The sequence below is a fragment of the Oncorhynchus gorbuscha genome, linkage group LG04 (genome assembly GCF_021184085.1).
Source record: "Oncorhynchus gorbuscha isolate QuinsamMale2020 ecotype Even-year linkage group LG04, OgorEven_v1.0, whole genome shotgun sequence".
Taxonomy (NCBI): Eukaryota; Metazoa; Chordata; class Actinopteri; order Salmoniformes; family Salmonidae; genus Oncorhynchus; species Oncorhynchus gorbuscha.
The window spans coordinates 28,468,940-28,485,497 of record NC_060176.1 but is presented as its reverse complement, the minus strand read 5'-3'; positions in this window follow the sequence as shown (position 1 = coordinate 28,485,497).

Genomic DNA, 16,558 nt, shown 5'->3' with positions numbered 1-16,558 from the left:
CCAAGTTAAACAATTTAAAGGCAATGCTACCAAATACTAGTTGAGTGTATGTAAACTTCTGACCCACTGGGAATGTGATGAATGAAATAAAAGGTGAAATAAATCATTATCTCTACTATTATTCTGACATTTCAATTTCTTAAAATAAAGTGGTGATCCTAACTGACCTAAAACAGGGAGGTTTTACTAGGATTAAATGTCAGGAATTGTGAAAAACTGAGTTTAAATGTATTTGGCTAAGGTGTATGTAAACTTTTGACTTCAACTGTATAACTGTACCCAATTCAGTGCTACCCCCTTAAAACCATAATGCATTAATTTTGTCAAAATGATTTCATGATCCACTAAATCAAATGCTGCACTAAAATTAAAAATATAGTAAACCCACAAACCTGCCATTATCCATGGCATTGAGCCACTGGTCGGTCATGTCAACCAATGCAGTGGTAGTGCAATGGTTTTTGCGATAAGCATGCTGATTGGCTGTAATCATATCATTCTTTTCCATGTACTCCATATTTGTCTACTCACAATACCCTCCAATATCTTACTGCGTGAAGGGAGTAGACTAATTGGTTGACTATTGGCAGGAGTAAATGGTTCTTTGCTGTCTTTCGGAATAGGACACAGTTTAGCATGCTTCCATGTATTTACAAACATCCCCTGTTCCAGTGACCAATTAAATATGTATTTCAGTGGAGCTGCAGTCTGGGGAGCAGCATACATAGCGAGGTAAACTGTCCATAAGACCATATCCTGTAGATTCCCCATCAGGTAATGACTTCAGCAGGTTTTGTTGCTCATACTATGATCATCAATCCATTGGACAATAGCTTCTTTGGAAGAATGGGTGTTTACATTACCGCTCAGTAAATCTATTTTCTTGGTAAAAAAAAAAATGGCAAAATGATTGGCAATATCAGCTGGTTTTGTTATTGTTCACCCGCCAACCTCCCCCCTAGATGGGCATGATGAGATAGATGTACCAAGTAAGCCCTTAACTGTAATAAAAGCATTTTTGTAAAACAACGTTTTATTCTTACGATGCAATTTCACTGCATAACTAACGTAGGTGTTCGATAACTCTGTTCATCAATTTAGGGTGTAGGGTTTGAGCATAGCCTGAAGGTAGGGAGGTAGGCTTCTTGCTGCTCCGTAGGCAAGTACCATGGTCTTACCTCTAGCCTAGGTCAAGGTTTCCCAAACTCGGTCCTGGTGCCTCCCCTGGGTGCACGTTTTGGTTTTTGCTCTAGCACTACACAGCTGATTCAAATCATCTAAGCTTGATGAGGAGTTTTTTTATTTTTCATCCGCCGGGCCTGTAGTGACACCTCTCGCACTGAGATGCAGCGCCTTAGACTGCTGCGCCACTCGGGATCCTCGAGTTTGATGAGGAAAACAATTCAATTGATCTATTTTAGAATAAGGCTGTAACGTAACAAAATGTGGGGAAAGTCAAGGGGTCTGAATCCTTTCTGAAGGCACTGTACATGACGTCAGACGTAATCAAGATCAAACTATTACCCACATTGTACACAGTCATTTGTTCTATCAAATTACACTCAATCAGATTGAGTACAATCTACAATAATGAATAATTGAGTAATAACTACTGAGTAAGTTGAACTTTTAGTAACATTAGAGTAAATTGCACTTAATGTATCTAGCAAGATGTACTGTTATGTTTTACAGTGCAGTTATGCATTAAATGACATTAAAAGAAGGCCTGCGTGGATGAGGTTAGATAGAAAAGTAGATGGGTTAAAGAGGAATGTAGATGGAGGGGCCAGGAGGTAGACAACATGCAAAAGGTGGGAGAAAATAAAAACAAACTGGGTCAAAGACAAGAGAAGAAGACAGTAAAGGAGAGATGAGAGAGACTAAAGTGGGCCAGAGTAGGGTGGCCACTTCCTGTGTGATTGAGTGTGGAAGGAGCACAGCATGAAGTCCAATGCATGGTGGGAGAAAGGATGCCACAAACACACACACTAAGCTTGGGGGATATACCGTTTATACCATTATACCGGAGGTATTTCTAAATACAGACGTTATGATTTTCAATACCGTTTTAAAAAAAAATTAAAAAGCATTGGGGTTGTTGATTGCTATGCCACCGCTTAACTTATAAGTTAAGTATAACTATAGGAAATCAAAGATCTGTCAAATAACTTAAATCCAGCTCAGGGCTCCAGCTATGCATCTGGTTTGCTGACTTGCTAGCGAACTGGCTAGACGTCAACATCAAACGTCTTGGTTTATAGCAGAGACGTTGAATCCCCTCCTGGATCAACGTCCCTGTTGCCTAACTTGTTTTGTGTGTCAAAACAGAAATAGCTCCCTTTGTGTGCACTTCCAGTAGCACTGCATACCCTGGTACGTTACAGAAACGGCATTGTTGTGTGAAAACCTGGATACCCGCCGAACACACACCATCTTCAACCATACACAACACCGTCAGACAACACACACTCTTGCCTAAGAAAGGATACCCACTGCTCGTTCCATTTTGCAGACGATCCACACTCCTCCGTCGCCGTTACAACCGTCTCCCTTATTTATCCTGGTCTCTGAGTGCAGAACTCATTCGTTATCAACACCCTCTATGTAGCCTGTAATAACACCTGGGGTGTTCCCATAGTAAAACCCCTCCCATATCAGTGGATAATCTTGATTCTTGCACACACTTAATAGATATGGTGGCTCAATTGAGAGCATATATTGGTTTTACTATGTATGTATTTATGCTGAGACATTCTTATCAGGATCATTAGCTCTGCTAGAGGATATATTAAAAAAAGAGTGCACTTTTGGGGACGTGGACTTGGTAGACGTGTGGGTTGTTAATTAATGTTACTGGAGTGTGTGACCGGTGTAGATTGCCTCCGCGTTGTGTTTTGATCGGCTTACACATGACCAAAAGGACCAGGGTTGCTGTGCTTCCCTTATATGCCAACTCCTCTGCAAAGTACAAATGAACAACGAAAGAGGGCATGAAAAGCTAGTCCAATGATGACATGTACAGTCGTGGCCAAAAGTTTCGAGAATGACACAAATATTCATTTTCAGTCTGCTGCCTCAGTTTGTATGATGGCAATTTGCATAGACTCCATAATGTTATGAAGAGTGATCAGATGAATTGCAATTAATAGCAAAGTCACTCTTTGCCATGCAAATGAACTGAATCCCCCAAAAACATTTCCACTGCATTTTAGCCCTGCCACAAAAGGACCATCTGACATCCATGTCAGTGATTCTGTCGTTAACACAGGTGAGAGTGTTGACGAGGACAAGGCTGGAGATCACTCTGTCATGAGTTTGAATAACAGACTGGAAGCTTCAAAAGGAGGGTGGTGCTTGGAATCATTGTTCTTCCTCTGTCAACCATGGTTACCTGCAAGGAAACACGTGCCGTCATCATTGCTTTGCACAAAAAGGGCTTCACAGGCAAGGATATTGCTGCCAGTAAGATTGCACCTAAATCAACCATTTATCGGATCATCAAGAACTTCAAGGAGAGCGCTTCAATTGTTGTGAAGAAGGCTTCAGGGTGTCCAAGAAAGTCCGCAAGCACCAGGACCGTCTCCTAAAGTTGATTCAGCTGGGGGATCGGGGCACCACCATTACAGAGCTTGCTCAGGAATGGCAGCAGGCAGGTGTGAGTGAATCTGCACGCACAGTGAGGCAAAGACTTTCAGAGGATGGCCTGGTGTCAAGAAGGGCAGCAAAGAAGCCACTTCTCTCCAGGAAAAACATGAGGGACAGACTGATATTCTGCAAAAGGTAAAGGGATTGGACTGCTGGGGACTGGGGTAAAGTAATTTTCTCTGATCCCCTTTCCGATTGTTTGGGGCATCCGGAAAAAAGCTTGTCCGGAGAAGACAAGGTGAGCGCTACCATCAGTCCTGTGTCATGCCAACAGTAAAGCATCCTGAGACCATTCATGTGTGGGGTTGCTTCTCAGCCAAGGGAGTGGGCTCACTCACAATTTTGCCTAAGAACCCAGCCATGAATAAAGAATGGTACCAACACATCCTCCGAGAGCAATTTCTCCCAACCATCCAGGAACAGTTTGGTGACGAACAATGCCTTTTCCAGCATGATGGAGCACCTTGCCATAAGGCAAAAGTGATAAAACATCGATATTTTGGGTTCATGGCCAGGAAACTCCCCAGACCTTAAACCCATTGAGAGGCGGGTGAACAAACAAAAACCCACAAATTCTGACAAACTCCAAGCATTGATTATGCAAGAATGGGCTGCCATCAGTCAGGATGTGGCCCAGAAGTTAATTGACAGCATGCCAGGGCGGATTGCAGAGGTCTTGAAAAAGAAGTGTCAACACTGCAAATATTGACTCTGCATCAACTTCATGTAATTGTCAATAAAAGCCTTTGACACTTATGAAATGCTGGTAATTATACTTCAGTATTACATAGCTGCATCTGACAAAGAATATCTAAAGACACTGAAGCAGCAAACTTTGTGGAAATTAACATTTGTGTCGTTCTCAAAACTTTTGGCCACGACTGCCACGAAAGTACAGTAACTAGCTAGCATGTACAGCATTCACAAAACAACAGATACAAAGCTATTAAATGACTGAAATGCTTACATCTCACCATATATTGGTGGGAGACCATTCTAACAAAAACCTAAGTGACCATATAAGCAAAATATCAGTGTTTTTACACCGGATTTTCATTGGACAATTGTTTTGTAACCTACATCTTCCGTATGGGTACAGTAGAAAGGGAAAAGGTAAGAGGGGCAAGGGATGTTAATTAGGGTGCATGCAGAAAGAGAAGGACATTAAAAAGGGCACTGACAACAACAAAAGGAATGTACACCCAATATCAGGGATGGGAACTATTCAGATTTTGTGCAATTATACAACATGAAATTCAACACTTGTTACATGTGTATGTGATGTTACTGTCTGTGTGTGTGTGTGTGTGTGTGTGTGTGTGTGTGTGTGTGTGTGTGTGTGTGTGTGTGTGTGTGTGTGTGTGTGTGTGTGTGTGTGTGTGTGTGTGTGTGTGTGTGTGTGTGTGTGTGTGTGTGTGTGTGTGTGTGTGTGTGTGTGTGTGTGCGCACCAGTGTGTATTGTGTGGGCGTCTGTGTGTGTAATGCATAGGCGTGCGTTCTAATGTGCATGTGCTTCTGCCTAGCTGTGTGTGAATGTGCCTGTGTGTGCCTCATCTAAGTCCTGAGCGGTGGGCCTCCCTCCATGGCAACACATTCACTAGAAGACTAAAACTGCACCTGCAGCCATCAGCAGAAAGCAATCCCTCCAGCTGCAATCTCTGCAGTCCTTAGATAAGGCCACAGGGGCCGCCCGGGTATTTAGATATACACTCCAGCTACTGTAGTCATACATTCAGATGTGTGCATGCCTTGGCTGGGAAATGATGACTTCACATTCCCAAGAGGCAGCTATAGAAATCCAATAAGAGGAAATATCTCCCGCACTCACACAGAGAGAGAGAGAGAGAGAGAGAGAGAGAGAGAGAGAGAGAGAGAGAGAGAGAGAGAGAGAGAGAGAGAGAGAGAGAGAGAGAGAGAGAGAGAGAGAGAGAGAGAGAGAGAGAGAGAGAGAGAGAGAGAGAGAGAGAGAGAGAGAGAGAGAGAGAGAGAGAGAGAGAGAGAGAGAATTTGCCAGTAGAGAGGTGAGAGCAGACACACACAGAGGCACCGTTGGGGTTTATGAATTTGAATGTGTTGAAATTCTTTATTTATTAGATAAACTTGCTCTGCCCAGTGGGAGAGAGGGAGAACGGAGAGAACGAGGAGAGGGAAAGAGTAATGGTGACGTGAGTGTCATAAGGCTGAGGAATGAGGAAGACAGAAGTAGAGAGAGAACTAGCATGTGTGAGACAGAGGAGCAGGCATCGAAGTGTTTGGGAGAGAAACAGTTATAGAGGGAGGGAGGGAGTGATAATACAGTGGAATCTGGAGACTGAATCTTCAAAGAGACTATCTATACCTGGAGTGAAACACAGAGAGGACCTCCCTGTCAGAATTCCATTCCCTTCTCATCCATCTCATCCATCCCTTCCCCCTCCTTTAACTTCCAATCCCTCTATCCTCCTCTCCCCTCTGTAGCCTCCTCTCCAAATCCGCTCATGTCCTCTCTATCCTCATAAACAAAGAGAAAGACTGCGACACAGAGGTTGGGACACTTTGGGAGAATAGGTGGCGTGGGAGGAAGAAGGAAGGGGAGGAATGGTGAAAGGGCAGAAAAGAGGAGAGGAGGAGAGGGCAAGGAGGTAGAGAAGGAGAGGGGTGTCAAGAGAATACATGTTGGATGAACACACCAACTACCGCCCCCTCCACCCATCAGACATGACAACAGAGAAGTGGTGGAAGAAGGAAAGGAGTGAAGAGGAGGAAGGGTTTGAGGGAGAAAGTGGTCCTCATTGGTAGGCCATGGCTCAGGGCTGAAAGCGTTCATTAGCAAACATGGCTCAAGCTAATTAGTTCTGCAAACACTACGTCCTTATATACTCACCCACGCTCACACACACTCACTCTGAGACCCGGATAGATGAGCATTTGGGGAAGAATAATGAGAAACAAACAAAACAGAAAGAGTGTTCGTGTCTGGTTTCTGTTCGGAAAATGTGGCACTGGACAATGTGTATTAAAAAATTTACCCTCCATTTGAGAAATTTACCGGAGCCATATGCATTGGGTGCATAACCCACTAGGGCGTCCACTCACGGTGCTCAGAATGACAGAAATCACATTTACATTATGCTAATCTTAACAAAACATGCAACTCATGCATTGAAGCAGCCAATAAAACACCATTTTCAAACATTTGCCAAAATTCAATTAGTGGGAAAACACCATTCTAAACAGCGCCCCTGATAGCAGTTCCATATGTGACAGCAATTCAGGTTTCAAACAATTAAGTACATCTTCAAAATGCATACGGCATCAGCTCACATTTTAAAATGGTGGGTGATGCCCTGAGAGCCTGTTGCCTGCACGTGAATGGTAAATGGGAAGCTCGCTTCAATTTCCAGTTGAGAAATCAAAATAAACAAAGCAAAAAAAGAAACGTCCTCTCACTGTCAACTGAGTTTATTTTCAGCAAACTTATTAACATGGGTAAATATTTGAATGAACATAGAAAGATTCAACAACTGAGACATAAACTGAATAAGTTCCACAGACATGTGACTAATAAAAATGGAATAATGTGTCCCTGAACAAAGGGAGGGTCAAAATCAAAAGTAACAGTCTGTATCTGGTAAACCACCAGCTGCATTAAGTACTGCAGTGCATCTCCTCCTCATGGACTGCACCAGATTTGCCAGTTCTTGCTGTGAGATGTTACCCCACTCTTCCACCAAGGTACCTGCAAGTTCCCGGACATTTCTGGAGGGAATGGCCCTAGCCCTCACCCTCCGATCTAACAGGTCCCAGACGTGCTCAATGGGATTGAGATCCGAACTCTTCGTTGGCCATGGCAGAACACTGACATGACTGTCTTGCAGGAAATCACGCACATAACGAGCAGTATGGCTGGTGGTGTTGTCATGCTGGAGGGTCATGTCAGGATGAGCCTGCAGAAAGAGTACCACATGAGGGAGGAGGATGTCTTTCCTGTAATGCACAGCATTGAGATTGCCTGCAATAACAACAAGCTCAGTCCGATGATGCTGTGACACACCGCCCCAGACCATGACGGACCCTCCATGTCCAAATTGATCCCGCTCCAGAGTTCACGCAGATGAGCAGGGACCCTGGGCATCTTTCTTTTGGTGTTTTTCAGAGTCAGTAGAAAGGCCTCTTTAGTGTCCTAAGTTTTCATAACTGTGACCTTAATTGCCTACCGTCTGTAAGCTGTTAGTGTCTTAATGACGTTCATTAATTGTTTATGGGGTCATTGAACAAGCATGGGAAAAAGTGTTTAAACCCTTTGCAATGAAGATCTGTGAAGTTATTTGGACTTTTATGAATTATCTTTGAAAGACAGGGTCCTGAAAAAGGGACGTTTCTTTTTTTTTGCTGAGTTTATATACCAACAACCTTCCTTATGTCTTATCTGAAAGACAATCGGTTCAACAGGTACAGCAAGCTCTACAAGTAGATTTGGAAAATATCAGGGATTGGGTTTGCCGGAACAAATTTGTTAAACGCCAAGAAAACCAAAGTTATGTTGGTCTGTTCCATCAGGAACCTGTGGTGAACTGAGAACATTAGAAGGGTGAGTATAGTGTTCAATTTATCTAGCCAACCATCGGTCAGGGTGGATATATTGCTATATAACATGTCTGTCTAGTATCCTCATCTCAAGTGCATTTGTGTATTCCGGGTGGAGGATTGTGATGAGCCAGAGCTTGCTGATGCACTGGTAGCCTGATTTGCAATCGTTAGTGACAACGATGAAAATCAAGTCCACTACAATCTGGTCAAGATCTCAGTTGTCCTGGAGAGTGAAGTTGTTTTGACCGACCTTCCCATACTGGCTGACGCTTGATAACTGCTAATGTTCGGTCTGATCTATGCTCTGTATTTGTTATTCCAAAGAACTGTCCAACACTTACAAGTTCATTCACAAATTCCTGCTCGGTTAAGAAGACGCGAAACTGAAGCCAAGGATAAAGGGTCTGAAGAATGACTTGATGATACACGTGTAGACATTGACCAAATGACAAAGACTGGCTGAAAACACACTTTGTCCTTGTTTCTACATTGCGAATGTGGCTTAAGGTTGGATTCTTCCTTTTTTTTTATTCACGAGACATTGGGTTGGAACTGTTAGGTTGAGTTGTATCGAGAATACAGTACAAAATATTCAATTGTCAAGGGTATTTGGTTTGAAACAGAACATGAAGGCTTTGTCATAAATACATATTTAAATTTTAGTAGACACTCTTATCCAGAGCAACAGCGACACCACCTAATCGTCTCGGGATTTCGAACCAACGACCTTTCAGTTGCGTGCCAACCCATGAATGAATACCTACACCTATATTTTATAAGTGCCTATACGGAGGAGAAACTAAATGAAGTTTTTTTTATTTTTCTAAAAACCCATTGGATGAAAAGGTCAGAGGGGAGGGACCTCTTAACCAATGGGTTTTCAGGAGACGGCGAGGCAAGAGGACACAATGAATCAAGGAAATGCAATTGAGGTTCTTCCAAGAAGCTGATTTGGGATTCAGAGGAGGATAGACCATATTTCCTTGCTTTGTCATAACCTGTTCTTTGCCAATGGCAGAATCTCAATTGGATTTCCTTGATTCCTTGTGTCCTCTCTTCTCATTAAGACAATGTTTTTGTGCCAGCTCTCCATTATGCGTGTGTTTATATAATTTTGTATAAAATGACTGTACATTGAGTTGGCACAACGTCATTGGTTCAAAGCGTGTGGAGTTGTTACAACCTAATAGGATTAGTATATTGAGTTTCTTTAACTTCTTTCTTCTAAATTTCTGCCTAAAGACATACCCTAATCTAACTGCCTGTTTCCCAGGCGCAGAAGCAAGGGTATGCATATTCTTGGTATCATTTGAAAGGAAACACTCTGCATTTTGTGGAAATGTGAATTGAATGTAGGAGAAAATAACACAATAGATCTGGTAGAAGAAAATACAAGGAAATAAACATACGTTTCCTGTTTTTTATTGTTGCTGCATCATCTTTCAAATGACCAAGAACAGACAAACATACTGATAGGATGCTGTGGATGATTTGAATGAAGAACATGGCAACAATAGCTGAACAAAGTTTTAGACAGATAACTTCAAAAATGAGCGAGCTACATGACATTGAGCATGAAGTCACCCAGGTATCCCACACAAATGTAACCAAATGTACCCAAGTGGCAGAATTGGTACAGTGATTTTGAAGGAAATAACTATATACAAAATACATAAATGCTATTCTACCACACACCAAAAAAATATGTAAAAAATATAATTTTTTATATAAAAAATAACAAGGGTAACTATTTACTTGGTCTCGCTTTCTCTATCAATTTCCTCTATAATTTGGGTTAAATCTGTATACATAGACTTTGTTTTAGCTTTTCCTGATTTATTCACCATCATTTAAATATATACATTTGCTGAAAATGCTATTGACTATGTACTGCTATGTGTAACAATTGTGGCTCCGTCAAGTAGGATTTGCATTGGCGAATGAACCTCTTTTACGCCAGAGTTTACGACAAAGGCTGGTCTTCGAATGTACAACCATTACATATTGCCGTTTACCTCAGCTCATTGGCTATCTTCCAAGCTAGATTTCAAGATGATCGGTGGTCTTTGGGCCAAAATACAGTCAATCAACGATAGACCGGTCCTACCATTGGTGCACAATGAGGTCATTGATTGGTGTCTTCAAAACGGTTCGTTTCGGTCAATACGCACCGAGAAAAGAACCATCACATATGGTTGGGTTAGTAACAACCAGCGGATTGCAATGAAACCAACCATGACTGGATAAATGGTTGTTTAGTGTGTGTAATTACCACGAACGCTTCGTCCAAAGTTGAATGAGACGGAAATTACGACGCAAGAAGTTTACAAATGTTTTGTGTTAGGCTATAAAAATGGACGTTATCAAACAAAACAAACATTCACTGTGTAGTTAGGACACTTGGCATTGCCACCAGAGGAAGATCTTCAAAGATAAGCAATTTATTTTATTGTTATTTCTGACTTCCGTGACGCTAACGCTTGGTTGGAAAATGCTAGTAATACTTGTGTGAGCGGGGAGCTGTCCTCAGAAAATCGCATAGTTTGCTTTCGCAGTAAAGCCTTTTTAAATCTGACATAGTGGCTGGATTAATAAGATGTTCATCTTTTAAATGATGTAAGATACATGTATTTACAAGAATGTTTACGATAACAAATGGTGTATTTAGAATGTTAGCGCTCTGCAGTTTCACCAGAGTTTGGCCTGGTGGGACGTTAGCGCCTCACCTACCCTAGAGAGGTTAAACCACTTGAGTAGCACGTTTACATGTTTAAGTAAGCTTAACTCATTTGTTCGTAAGTCAACTTCACTCAAAAGGGTTGTTACAATAACATAATATATTTAAGTAAAGTCAACAACATAACAACATTTAAATTAGCTTCTCTCAATAGTGGTATGATATACTGTATTTACATTGTTATTCAAACCACTTTTTGTGCTTACTCAAACACTGACAGTACAGCATACTCAAATGACTCACTTTTCAAACTCAAATGGTTCAATGCATTCGCCTTCCTTAAATGTACGTGTATGCATGCGTGCATGTGTGTTTAACTGACTACACACTGTAAAACCTGAGTTAGTAAACCTAACTCAGGTTTTACAGTGTGTAGTCAGTTAAACACAAACACACATGCACGTACACACCTTATACCCGCCACAGAGAACAAAACCAATTATGAGCTAAGAGGAGATACCATCAAGGTGGAGTTACGACTGCGAATAAGACTGATTTCCCTGTTGAGCAGATTAACACACAGCTGGAAAACCTACACACACCCACATATATACACATCGTCTACACACACCAAAAACACACTACTATGCTGGACAGTAGGGATGGCCCAAGATAATTACTATGCTCAGGGTTTCTTAATAATAAATAATAATAATAAATGCCATTTAGCAGACGCTTTTATCCAAAGCGACTTACAGTCATGTGTGCATACATTCTACGTATGGGTGGTCCCGGGGATCGAACCCAACCCTGAGCGCCATGCTCTACCAACTGAGCTACAGAAGGACCACTGAGATACAAAGAAAACACACACACACACACAATTCTTAGGGTTCATATAAGATATTCCCAGAGCACAGTAAATTAGTTAAAGAGCAGAGGCAGAAATCAATTGTGAGCAGACACTATTCATGCCTCTGCAATCTTGACATCTCCCCTCCTATTTATTTCCTACATTTACTCAGTTATTTTTGGTGGGCACAGAGCAGAGAGCACAAAGCAGAGGCTGATAAATGCTGGATGTAAATGTCGCCGTTAATATTCCTAACTGGCTGTTTTACACAGTCTGAATTAAGCTATACCCTAAATGGGGGATGAGGATATGTGTGAATCCGAGACATTGGAATAAACTGTCAGATGCACGCAAGCATACACATATAGAGTATGTATGCAACAGGAAACATACAAACCCCAGGTCTCGCGTGGATTCACATCTGGTGACCTCAGTTGCAGGGGACTAAACAAAACAGGACTGCTGATGTGGTCTACGTCTAAATGACGCAGGTTTGTGTTTGGCTTGACATGTAAGGGGATCAGCTCTTTCCCCTCCTCCAGGTCTCGTGGCATGTCAGTCTAATTTAGCTGTGTCCTGTACACACTCCCAACACTAGCCTGACCCATTCTCTACACTCTTAACACCACACACACACACACACACACACACACACACACACACACACACACACACACACACACACACACACACACACACACACACACACACACACACACACACACACACACACACACACACACACACACACACACACACACACACACAACCATTATGCAGTGCAGAACCCTAGTTTCCTTGGATACCAGCATTTTACACACACACAAGCACGATGGGTCGTTCCACCTCAAGAACGCAGAAGAAAGACGATTTCAACACACACCACCTCAGATTGTTCTGATATCGGTTCTGTAATTAGTAAAAGATACGATTGGCATTCGTGAAGCATTATTTTGTTCTCTGAGAAATGAAGCTAATTGATTGCACCCAAACTGGCCATTCTAATTTATAGGATTCAGATAATATACAATAAATATAGTACCTAATATCCGATTTGGGCCAAACGTCTCACTAGCTAGCAAGAACCCCCGAATATAGTCAAAAGGCACCTACAGAAACCCTACCCCACAGGATAATTTCACCCCAGCAAACAGTTTACAGTATGAAGACGTGGTCTGGAGTATTACGCCATACTATGTAATGTATTCCCTGTGAATCTGGTGATGTCCGCCCCCCCGATCAGAGAAATTACTAATTGAAGTCGTTTGCATCGTTTACCACAAAGTAGTGTGAAAGTATCATGATTTGACCACTCGATGCTGCTGCTCCTGCTATACCGCCTTACTCTTTTATACATTTCGCTGGTCTCTTGTGTTTATTAAATAGATCGCAACGTTCCCTTTGCTACTTTTGGCAGAGAACCAATAGATTTGTTTCATGCTGAAAATAAATTGTGCGCTCACCCTCACAATTCAAGTCCTCCACGAAAGCAATTCGGTTTATCTTTCTTTTACACTTAATCTGTGTCCAAGTAACAGCGACCTTTGTGTATGATTTATTCACTTCAAAAAAGGCCTGGATTAGTTACTGATAGTTCTAATAGTTTCAGTGTTCTGGTCTTCAATGGTAAAAGTCCCAAATACAAACTGTATAGTGTTTTGCAATGTTAACGGAATTGGTTTGGGTTTAGTTTAGTTTACTGATAAATATCACTAATCACAATACATATAGAGCTGTTTCCTGATATATACAATGTACTATTGTGTTTATTTGTCACAAGCACAGGATACAGAAGGTGTAAACGGTACAGTGAAGTGATTACTTGCATAGTAGTAATATCAAAATCAGGAAGTGTCCAGATAAAAATGTTTTATAAATATTTTATAAATATTAGATGACGTTTACCCGGCACACTTGTCTAAATTGATGAGTCATGTGAAGGAAATGTTATAACCACATCTAGCTAAGTGGATGGGTCACTGTTGTTTAGACATATACACATGTTCATGAAATACAATAGATGGCCGTAATCACCTCCAGACACACCTGGCTAATTTGATGAGTCATGTAATAATCATGTTTAGACATGTTGCTAGCTAACTAAACAATTGTTGTGTCTTTGGCGTCATTAAACTGAAGACTTATTATTATCAAATCAATTATCTGTAATTATTATTACGTGATTAAACTAACTTAATCATGTAAATGTAATTAACTAGGAAGTCAGGGCACCAATGAAAATCTTCAGATTACAAAGTTATAATTTTCCAAATATAACTCTTAGTCTTCTAATTAATTAATTAATGATTCTTTACCTCAAGTTAGTCTCATTCCAAACGTCGTAAATTGTTGGTTATCTGCACAAACCCAGTCTTCAATATGAATCATCCATACATCAATTGTCTCAATCATTTATTTATTAACTTCTTGGATATAGGGGGCGCTATTTTAATTTTTGGATGAAAAACGTTCCCGTTTTAAACAAGATATTTTGTCACGAAAAGATGCTCGACTATGCATATAATTGACAGCTTTGGAAAGAAAACACTCTGACGTTTCCAAAACGACAAAGATATTGTCTGTGAGTGCCACAGAACTGATTCTACAGGCGAAACCAAGATGAAATTTCAAACAGGAAGTGCCCCAGATTTTGAAGGCGCTGTGTTCCAATGACTCCTTATATGGCTGTGAATGGCTCACAAATGAGCTTACACTTTCTGTCGTTTCCCCAAGATGTCTGCAGCATTGTGACGTATTTGTAGGCATATCATTGGAAGATTGACCATAAGACACTACATTTACCAGGTGGTCGCTTGGTGTCCTCCGTCGCAATTATGGCGTAATCTCCAACTGCAGTACTTTTCCGTTTGTTACTGAGGAGAAACCCAACTGCCACGAATGATTTATCATCGAATAGATATGTGAAAAACACCTTGAGGATTGATTCTAAACAACGTTTGCCATGTTTCTGTCGATAATATGGAGTTAATTTGGAAAAAGTTTGGCGTTGTAAGGACTGAATTTTCGGGGTTTTTTCTTAGCCAAACGTGATGAACAAAACGGAGCGATTTCTCCTACACAAATAATCTTTTTGGAAAAAATGAACATTTCCTATCTAACTGAGAGACTCCTCATTGAAAACATCTGAAGTTCTTCAAAGGTAAATGGTTATATTTAAATGCTTTTCTTGTTTTTGTGAAAATGTTGCCTGCTGAATGCTAGGCTTAATGCTATGCTAGCTATCAATACTCTTACACAAATGCTTGTGTAGCTATGGTTGAAAAGCATATTTTGAAAATATGAGATGACAGTGTTGTTAACAAAAGGCTAAGCTTATGAGTGAATATATTTCTTTCATTTCATTTGCGATTTTCATGAATAGTTAACGTTGCGTTATGGTAATGAGCTTGAGGCTATGATTACGCTCCCGGATACGGGATTGCTCGACGCAAGAAGTTAACTAACTAAATAATCGCAGAAATGCACACAAACAAAGTAGATAGGGTTACATGGAAATGATAGGTGATGTGCCCTTGTGGGCTAAACTGGCATAGCGGCTTGTTAGACAAAGGGACTGAGAAGGGCACGAAAGATAAAAGACACTACAAGGTTGATAATTATAACAATTGAAATGCTAATCGTTTGCACATGAACGCTCAGTCATCCGGGAATAATTACAATCAATATATATATTTACGCTCAGTGTGTCGTTGTGATCTCTGTTGGAAAGTTTTTTTCTGTTGGAGAGTTTGTCTGCCCTCTCTCTCTCTCTGCCATGGTTAAAATGGATAGTTCAGAGTAACATTCAGCAATGTTGTTATAGATAGATGTTTCGGCGGTTGTCGGTACATAATTTCTAGCTGCAGACTAGTAATTAATATCGAAGAGGAGCTCTTATTCTGTCGGATCGATAGTCTCAGAGTTTAACCACGTGGTATGGTTAAGAATTCAACAATCTACTCAAACCTTAGCCTTCTCGGTTATTCAGGTAAACTGGTCTGAAGATAAATTCCCAAGGTGGGGGTTATATTCGGAAGAGCAGAAAAAGGCTGTCCCATGATGCCAGATCAATGACTTAGTTAACTTTAATGGTAATTGGGTTCCCTTTCATTAAACAGTTTAAACTCACATTTCACAAATAGTTTCATCTTTACTCATTCATTTTATACAACAATTAGATGCAAGTCTCATAACTGAGACTCTTGTATAAACATAATTATGGTAATGTGGCTGAATTGTCTCTCATGAGTTTCAAAAACATTAAACGAAATGGACAGGTCGTAGATGGATTCTTCCCCGACCATGTGCACCTTCTCCAAAACATGTACACTGTTCAGTTCTCAAGTTCTATGCTGGAAAAGAGGTTCCTTTGTTCTCCTGTGAAACCGTCTCTCTCTCTCTATACTGTCTGACCATGATGAAGAGAGTCTCCTCCAGGAATTTATGACCTGAGATAACAGCTGCCTGAGTGTAGGCGAGAGAGAGAGATGGGGAAGGCATGCTATATACCCAAAGAGGGCCACGTCATGACACAATGAACAAATCACATCATCAAATTGCGTTGGTCACATACACATGTTTAGCAGATGTTTTTTTGGGTTTAGCTAAATGCTTGTGTTTCTAGCTCCGACAGTGCAGTAATATTTAACCATTTCAAAACATGTATCCAATACATACAAATCTAAGAAAATGAATGGAATAAAGAATATATAAACATATGGAAGAGCAACGACTAAGAGCGGCAACGACTACGATACAGTAGAATAGAATAGAATACAGTAGATACACATGAGATGAGAAATGCAAAATAAGTC